Source organism: Triticum urartu, chromosome 7, assembly GCF_003073215.2.
Source record: "Triticum urartu cultivar G1812 chromosome 7, Tu2.1, whole genome shotgun sequence".
Classification (NCBI taxonomy): Eukaryota; Viridiplantae; Streptophyta; class Magnoliopsida; order Poales; family Poaceae; genus Triticum; species Triticum urartu.
Window position 1 is genome coordinate 253,824,670 of NC_053028.1, and position 9,964 is coordinate 253,834,633.

The following is a 9,964-nucleotide window of genomic DNA, read 5'->3' on the forward strand; positions in this document are numbered from 1 at the left end:
TTAAGTCATTTACCGCACTCGTTCTTTTTGATACTGGTGCATCGCATTCATACATATCAAGGGGATTTGTGGATAAATATAACCTGCCAACCCAAGCCCTTAGGTCACCCATGTTAGTAAGCTCACCAGGAGCGGAGTTTATGGCTAGACGATGGTGTGATCGGTTACCATTAAGGATTGGTAACTATGTGTTTCCCTCAGACCTAATAGTATTGGAATCTCAAGGATTGGATGTGATATTAGGCATGGATTGGTTGTCGATGTATGGAGGAAACATCGATTGCGCTAGTAAGTCAATTTTGCTTACCACACTAGAAGGAAGAAGGATCAAGTATGTATCCCGGCATGTGCCAAACAGGACACAAGTAAACTGCCTAACAGGAGTTGTGCAAGAAGAAGTACCAGTGGTAAAGGATTTTCCTAATGTATTTCCTGAGGAATTACCAGGCATGCCACCGGATAGAGACATTGAGTTTTTGGTTGAGTTATTGCCAGGTACAGGCCCAATATCGAAGCGACCGTACCGGATGCCAGCAAAGGATTTGGTGGAAATTAAGAATCAGATTAAGGAGTTATTGGATAAAGGTTACATTCGCCCAAGTTCTTCGCCTTGGGGATCACCCGTACTTCTAGTGGAAAAGAAGGATGGATCATTAAGGATGGTTGTTGATTATCGAGGATTGAATGAAGTAACCATCAAGAATAAGTACCCACTGCCAATGATTAATGATCTGTTTGATCGTTTGCAAGGAGCTAAAGTGTTTTCCAAGATCGATTTGCGATCAGGGTACCATCAATTGAAGATTCGGGAGCAGGACATACCTAAGACAGCATTTACCACGAGATATGGACTGTATGAGTATACCGTTATGTTATTTGGATTGACTAACGCACCTGCCTATTTTATGAACCTGATGAACAAAGTGTTTATGGAGTTTTTGGATAAGTTCGTCGTAGTGTTCATTGATGACATCCTGGTTTATTCAAAGAATGAAGAGGAGCATAAGGAACATTTGCGTTCAGTTTTGGAGAAACTAAGGGAACATCAGTTATACGCCAAATTCAGCAAATGTGAGTTTTGGTTGAAGGAAGTTGGATTCCTCGAACATGTTATATCCGGAGAAGGTATAGCAGTAGATCCCGCTAAAGTCGAAACCGTGACCAAGTGGGAAGCACCAACAACAGTTGGAGAGATCCGGAGTTTTCTTGGACTCGCAGGATACTACCGGAGGTTCATTGAGAACTTTTCAAAGATTGCAAAGCCTATGACTGAATTGTTGAAGAAGGATACTAAGTTCAAATGGACTGAGGAGTGTGAGGCTAGTTTCCAGGAATTGAAGAAACGCTTGGTTACCTCACCAGTATTGATTTTGCCAGATCAGACCAAGGATTATGAGGTGTATTGCGACGCTTCACGTCGAGGACTTGGAGCAGTGCTTATGCAAGAAGGTAGATTTGTTTCGTATGCTTCACGGCAACTGAAGCCTCATGAGTTGAATTATGCCACGCATGATTTGGAGTTAGCAGCCGTAGTGCATGCATTGAAAATGTGGAGACATTTCCTCATTGGAAATCATTGTGAGGTGTACACGGATCACAAGAGTTTGAAGTACATTTTCACGCAGAAGGAGTTGAACCTCAGACAAAAGGAGATGGTTGGAGCTCATCAAGGATTATGATATGAGATTGCATTACCATCCCGGCAAAGCTAATGTAGTAGCTGACGCATTGAGCCGTAAGAGCCATGTCAATACTCTAATGACGGGAGAAATACCCAAGGAGTTAGCAGAAAACCTTCGTGAGCTATGTTTGGAGATAGTTCCGAGAGGCTATGTAGCAGCATTGGAGATTCAGTCAACATTGATGGATAAAATCAGAGAGGCTCAGAAATCTGACCAGGAGATTGCTGCTATAAAGAGAAATTGAGCGAAGGAAAAGTAAAGGGATTTCGTGAGGATGAGCACGATACCTTATGATTTGAGGACCGTGTTTATGTGCCCAATGACCCGGAGATCAGGAAGTTGATTTTGCAAGAGGCACATGATTCACCGTATTCGATTCAACCAGGGAATACCAAGATGTATTTGGATTTGAAGGAAACATTCTGGTGGACCGGAATGAAGAAGGATATTGCAGCATATGTAGCAGTTTGTGATGTATGTCAGAGAGTAAAGGCAGAGCATCAGAAGCCAGCAGGATTGTTACAACCATTGCGGATACCCGAATGGAAGTGGGATAAGATAGGCATGGATTTTATCACAGGACTACCCAGGACAAAAGCAGGCTATGACTCGATATGGGTAGTAGTTGATCGTTTGACAAAGGTAGCACATTTCATTCCAGTTAAGACCACTTACACCAGTGCTAAGTTGGCTAGGATATACATGACTAGGATCATTTGTTTGCATGGAGTTTCGAGGAGTATCGTATCAGATAGAGGAACCCAATTTACCTCAAAATTTTGGAATCAGTTGCATGAAACTTTAGGAACCAGACTAGAGTTCAGCACAGTTTTTCATCCGCAGACAGATGGACAGACCGAGAGAGTCAATCAGATTTTGGAAGATATGCTGAGAGCTTGTGCACTAGATTATGGATCTAGTTGGGACGATAACTTGCCATATGCGGAGTTTTCTTATAACAACAGTTACCAAACCAGTTTGAAGATGGCACCTTTCGAAGCTTTATACGGAAGGAGGTGCAGGACACCGTTGTCATGGGACGAAGTTGGAGACCGTCAATTCTTTGGACCAGATTTGATTAAGGAGTCTGAACGGAAAGTTAAGTTGATTCACGATAGGCTCAAGGTAGCCCAGTCCAGGCAGAAGAGCTACGCAGATTCTAAACGCAAGGAGACAGTCTACGAAACCGGAGACAGAGTTTATCTTCGAGTATCCCCACTTCGAGGAGTTAAGCGCTTTGGAGTTAAAGGAAAGTTAGCACCGCGTTTCGTTGGACCATACAAGATCTTGCAACGTATGGGAGAAGTCGCTTATAAGTTGGAATTACCAGAGGGACTGTCAGGAGTTCATGATGTATTCCATGTTTCTCAGCTGAAGAAATGTCACGCCGAGATGGCGGAGGTACCGCTAAGAGATACAGTACCGCTTGAAGCAATTCAGTTGAAGGATGACTTAACGTATGAGGAGAAGCCAGTTAAGATTCTCGATTATGCCAGCAGAGTTACTCGCAGCAAGGTTATCAAGTTTTGCAAAGTTCAGTGGAACCACCACTCAGAGGATGAAGCCACCTGGGAAAGAGAAGAAGATTTGCTTAAGGACCACCCTCACCTATTTTCTAGCCAACCCGAATCTCGAGGGCGAGATTCATCATAAGGGGGGTAGGTTTGTAACATCCCAAATTTGCAATTTGGAATGTTATACACTAGATCATCATGCATATCATATTTTCTTGCATTTTGGTCGATCCTAGAAATTTCACGCAACTCAAGGACCTTCGGAGAGAGTTGGAGATTTCGTTATTTTCATATTTGAGAGTTTTCTCAAATTTTGAAAAGAGGATCATTTGATTTATTTATTTCATCTTCAATTATTTTTCCAATATCAAAAATATAAGAGAGGGAATAATATGACTTTCCCAAATTTAGGAAAAATGAAGATTTAATGAATAAGTCAAATTTTGGTTTTGCCGGAGTTTTGTTTGCTTTTTATTTGGATAGGGAAAAATGCGCATTTTCAAAAATGCCGGAGATTTCTGAAGGTTTCTTGGTTATGTGTTGAAGGATGGATACAGCTGGATGTAGGATTTGCTAGTTTTGGGTGAGATATTATGCTTCCCCTGTATCCCCAACACCTGATTGCATAACCGGGAAAATTTCGGGAGTTTATAGATGGGAAATCAAGTAGCTCTTAGGATATCTTTCCGACGGATGTATGATATGAAATTGGGGTTCGACGTCTCGTGGTCCGCCTATTCACAGTCGATTTTATAGTGGTCTCGTTGTGTCTTAAAGAGTCCTTGGCTATGCCGACTCGGGGACGCTTCGTATGTCATGTGCACTGCCTTGTACATGATGGTGCTGTACGATCGAGCCCGTGTAGGCCCCACCATGAAAACTTCAAACGAAATCTCTATCATATGTTTGTTCCGGTTTATTCTGCAAGCCAATCCTTTGTTTTGTTTTGAGTTGTGGTATTTGAGTTGCTTCGAAGTCAAATGTTGATCCCATACCTTCCCCAAACGGTGTTTTCATACTCCTATGCGAATACTAATCCTCCTTGATAATCGAGATTGTTATGCCAATCTTGTTCAACCGGTGTGCTTCTCTTCAAGTGGAACCGATCATTTCAACATCCGTAAGATCAATTCTAAGTTTTTCTCAACGGTGTTCGTTTCTTCCATTCCAAATTGTCTTTGTTTTTCCCACCCTCCCTTTGTTTTTCTTCAAGGAATCCAATGTCTTAATCAAGTATCCTTTTATTCTTGTGAAGTCTCTCTTTTCCTTTTCTGTCAAACCGGTGATTCTCATGAAGATTCTAACGGAGCTTCAAGTTCGTCATTCTTCATTCTTTTCATCTCCGGTGGTTCCAAGTCAGGTTTTGTTGATCATATTCTTTTTCCTCGTTTCAAATACCTTCTCATACCGGTGCACCTCTTAATCATCCACTCCTTGCTATTCAATTGTTCCGGAGTGCTCAAGATATCTCGAAGATTCGTGTTTCCACTCTGCACTCGTTCAAGCTCTTTCGAGATTGGTGTCTCATTCAAGCCATTTTAATTCAACCGGTGCATTCTCTCTTTTAAATCATTTCAACGGTGTTTCTTTTGAGTGGGCCCTAACCCACAGGTCTTTTCCCAGGATCTTACCTGACTCTTCTATTTTCCCGGAGCTATCCTAAATTCTTTTGAAGTTGGACGTAAGAATGATTTATCATCAGTCAGATGCCCTTGTCCAAGATCTTTCTAATTCTTTTCATCGTTGGCTCAACTTTTCCATTCTTCATTCCGGTGTGCCTCAATAATTCTTGGTGGTGTACTCGTCGTCATTCTCGGATGTTGAAGACCGAAGAAGAGTTTCTCTTTAATCTTGCTCTTTTCTCTTCAAGATTCGTGATTCTAGCTTGTTGCCATCCTCTCGTAATTGTCTTGATCGTGAAAATTCTTTTCACATATCCGGAGTAATTCAAGAGTCTTCTCAGTTTGTTATCCGGAGTCCATCAATTCAGGTTTATTCATTCTCAGCTGTCAGTTATCATTCTCCTATCTTACCGGTGCATCAATCAAATATCCTCTAATCAGTTCTTGATCTCTTCGTTCTCTTATATATAAATTCTCTCAAGCATCTTCTGTCATTTGCTAATTCTTCCCGGTGTTTCTTTATGTTTTATTCGTTCCTTTTAAATTCTTACGGTGGTTCGTTCAAGATTCTCTTCCATGGTTATCATATTAATTCATTCGTTGTTTAAATTCATAACGGTGGTTCGTCAAAGACCTTCTCAAATTTGTGCAATATCTATCTTAATCCTTTCTACGAGAATAAGTAGTATGCCAAATCCGTTGCTTGTCATCAATTTAAATTGGTGAAGGATAAGCATAATGTAATTCTTATTCTTGTTTCATCGAGTGAATTTAATTCTTTATTCCGGAGGCTCATCAAATTCTTGATTTCTTTTGTTCATCTTTCTTTTCCCGGAGTTCCAAGTTCTCTCAATTATTTCACCACGGAGACTCATCTAAATCATTACAAGGTTTTACCTTGTGTTTTCAACTTCTCTTTCTTTTTGTTACATTTTGTTTACCGAAGTTCCTCATGGATGTTCTACATGATGGTTCATCGAGGTTTTATTTCCTTCTCGAAGCGTTCATCAACATTCTTTTCTAAGGAGCTCAATCATTCTTCATTTTGTAATCGGGAGTGCAATTCTTTCTTCCGTATCCTTTGAGGTGGTGTTATGTCATTCTTAATAATTTGAGTTCATGTTTCCACGATTCACATGTTGTTAAGAATGAGATATTTTAAATCCATCATCTCGTCATTGGAGTTATCTTGGGGTATATTTCACCTAAAGCCTTTCCTAAGGATTGTTGCTATAATGGTGTTTATAAATGACCCAAGTTATTCATCTATCCTCCCAGTGAATTAAGTTTCTTATCTCCTTGTTGTTATCAATCTAATATATCGTTTCTGTTAGTGGCAGAATTTCACCTAATAGTTTTGGAGATGTCCCCATAAGCCCACTACAACCCTGTTCTTTTCGTTGTTGGTTTTCCAACAACTCCATTCGACCCTTCTCCTAAGGATGCCTTCTCAAGCTCTTTTGGCAGAAGTTGGCATTTTCTCATCATTTCTCCTATTTCAATTATCTATCTTCTATTCTTTTGTTCCGGAGCCTTTGTGATGTTGCTTTCTTCAACCATCATCTCGCTTCATCAAAGATCATGTTCTTTTCATGCCTATCCATTTAACTGGAGTGTTGTGCCCTTTTTGCTCAAGTTCTTTTCGCCTTATCAAGTCTTGCATCATTTCTCAATCGGAGTGCTGCCCGAATTTGTTCTTCCTCGTTACTCTTCTCAAACGGAGTGTTTTCAACTTTGTTCATCTCCGTTGTATTCTTTATTTCAATGTGTACAACCTCACAAGGTTCTTTGGTTTCACTCAATTGTCAAAGAAGCAACTTAGTTTTACCTCTCCTCTTTCTCTTCCGTTTCCCCTCCGGTGCCATTCTAGATCTCGGGACGAGATCCTCTCGTAGTGGTGGAGTGTTGTAACGCCCCGAGACCGTTGCGCCAGGTGTCGTCCAGTTATTCGCCGTCATTGCCATGTCATTTGCTTGCATGTTGCATATTGTCATGTCATCATGTGCATTGCATCATCATGTTTTAAAACTTGCACCTATCCCGGCCTCCTCGTTCCGTCTGTTGTCCGTTCTGAGCCCAACCACACTTGCACGCGCCCACGGCATGTCCGAAATAGTATTTTTATAAGTGGCCGGAAAATGTTCTCGGAATGGGTTGAAAGTTGGCATGCGGTGTTGTTATGGTGTTAGTAGGTCGCCTGCCAAGTTTCATCGCATTCGGGATTCGTTTGATAGCCCAAACGTTAAACTATAGCGGCACTATAGCCGGTCTATCGTCGGACGTTTTTGGTCTCCGGAAACAGTCGTCGGGTCTTCTCTCTTCTCTTTTCTCAGCCTGAGGCCTTCTGCACAGCCCACTACCTACCGCCAGGTCCAACCTAACCTCTCTCGTCAACCCGCGGCCCTCCTTGCGCGCGCGTCCGAAAATTGTCCCGGACCCGACCCAGCAGTCGTCATCGTCGTGTCCGGATCATCCCCAAACGTCTACAAAACGTCTCCGTTTTGTTAATTGGACTCCCTAGCCTATTTACCCTGACCGTCCGATTTTAATCGGAGGGACGAGATACCCCCTAACCCGGCCCCCTCAGTCGTAATAGTTGAGTCCGGATCAACCCTGAAATACCACGATACTTCTTTCACTTCTTCTTTCGACTACCCATTTGACCCGGAGCCGTCCGATGACGATCGGACGCACCTAAAAACCCCTTCCGTCTACTATATATTCAGACCAACCCTAAAATTGAGGAGAGCTGCCCCATACTCCCCAATTCCTAGCACCGCCGCCACTCGTGTCCCTTCTTCCTCGGGATCTCCTCCCGATCAAAAATCCTCATCGTTTTCTCCACCCAACCAACCACCACCGCATCCTCCGACCACCTCCCGCAATTTTTGCGGCGACCACCCAAGCAGCAGCAGCAGTCTGGAGCGCCGCCCTCCACCCCGCATCCAGCCGGCGCTCGATCCAGTTTGAGATCGAGGCCATATCCTCGACGACCGAGCGTCCTCGACTCTCCCTGTGCGAGTTGTCGCCACCAGGCCGCCGCTTCCCCCTGCCTCGCTAGCCTCCCACGCCGCCGGCCACCTCTCCAAGCAGAGCCACCGGACCAGCAGGTCCCCGTCTCGCGTCCTTTCCTTCCCTCCTGCTCCGTTTAGCTCTCCCTCCCTTAATTTCTTAACTCTCTCTCTGTTTGTCGACAGGACCACGCTGTCGCCATGGCCTTCATCGCCTCGACGCCCAGCTCGCCTCCGCCCTGTTCCTGGACAGACCCGCCCTCCAGCCTCGCCTTCTACCGCTGAACACCCGCGTTGGGGCCTGCTTCGCTATGCCGCCACGCAGGCCCTCTGCTCTCCTGTGCCTCGTCCACGTTGACCCGCGCCCATCCACCTCGGAGTCGGCCTCCACTGCCTCCTCCGCGTCTGCATCGCCTCGCCGGAGCTCCGTACGCGTTGCTGTCATCGTCTCCGTGCCGCAGCCCCAAGCACTGCTCCGCGCCGTGCTGCCTCCTTCTGTCGGGAGCAGAAAGAGAAAGCCGCCCCTGCCGCGTTGACCGCCAAGTCCAATCACCGCACAGATCCGTCGAGTCCCGGCCATCTCTCTGTTCTCGGTCCTCCCCGCCACCCAAGACCCTCATCGGAGTCGCGCCCAAGTCCCTCGGCTCTGCCACCGCGTCCAAGTCCCGCCTCGCCAAGCCCCTGCATCGCGCCCCTGTTCCCCTGCTGCTGTTTCTGTTCTTCAGAAACGAGCAGCAGCAACTCGAACCGCTCGCCCCTCTACTTCGCACGCGTGGGCCGCATCCCGTGCCAAGCCCAGCCAGCCGCGACCTACCCTCCTCCTCCTCAAACGGGCCGAAGCCCATGGGTGAGGCCACCCACAATGCCCCTCTTTTGTTTTTTTATTTCTCTTGTTGGGCCAGCCTGCAGTTTCGGGTTGAGATGTGTTTTTTTTCTTTTCCGCAGAATGTTTTAGCTAATTTTCCAAAGAACGTAGATTTACAGAAAAACCCTCTTGTTTCATACATATAATAACTCATCATCTATGCATCGGATTAAAATGATTTATATAGGAAAGTTGCTTAGAATTTTGTGTAGTCTCATAATATGTTTTTTCCATCCATGTTCAAAATGCTTAAATGCTGTTTGTTTAAATTTGCTTAAATTACTTGCTAAAATGATTTAATTCATAACTAATTAACCATAGCTCGGATTTAAATAATCTTTATATGTAAATGGGGTAGAATTTTGCCTAGTTTATCATGGTGACATCACTTTGCATGTTTAACAACTTTAAAATATGGTTTAGGGCAGAACAGGACCAAACCTAATATATGCACATGGGGATTTACCGGAATTGTTGTTCGTTGCTTCCGGCCTCATTTAACCTTGACTAGATAGGTAGTTTTACTTTGCTTCACCCTCTTGCCATGTTTAACAACATTTAATATTGTTGGGTACATAAACGAGATCGAACTAAATAACTTGATGTGGTGTTTCGTCAATATGCAACCCGTTGCATATTGAGCCCCACTGAATTTGTAGGGTTGTTTGTGCACTTTACCATGCCATGTTTCATTAAACCGGACATGCATCATACTTGATTGTGCATCATGCCATGTCTATGTGTTGGTTGTTTACTATGGTGCTTGCTTCTTTCCGGTGTTGCTTCTTCGGGTTGGTTCCGATAACGTCGCGTTTGTGAGGACCCGTTCGTCTACGTCCATTTGTCTTCTTCATGGACTCGTTTTTCTTCCTTGCGGGATTTCAGGCAAGATGACCATACCCTCGAAATCACTTCTATCTTTGCTTGCTAGTTTCTCGCTCTTTTGCTATGCCTATGTTGCGATACCTACCACTTGCTTATCATGCCTCCCATATTGTTTAACCAAGCCTCTAACCCACCTTGTCCTAGCAAACCGTTGTTTGGCTATGTTACCGCTTTGGCTTAGCCCCTCTTATAGCGTTGTTAGTTGCAGGTGAAGATGAAGTTTGTACCTTGTTGGTACATGGATATGTTGTTCCTTTGTTGGAACATGTTTACTTGTTGGGATATCACCATATCTCTTATTTAATTAATGCATATATATACTTGGTAAAGGGTGGAAGGCTCGGCCTTATGCCTGGTGTTTTGTTCCACTCTTGCCGTCCTAGTT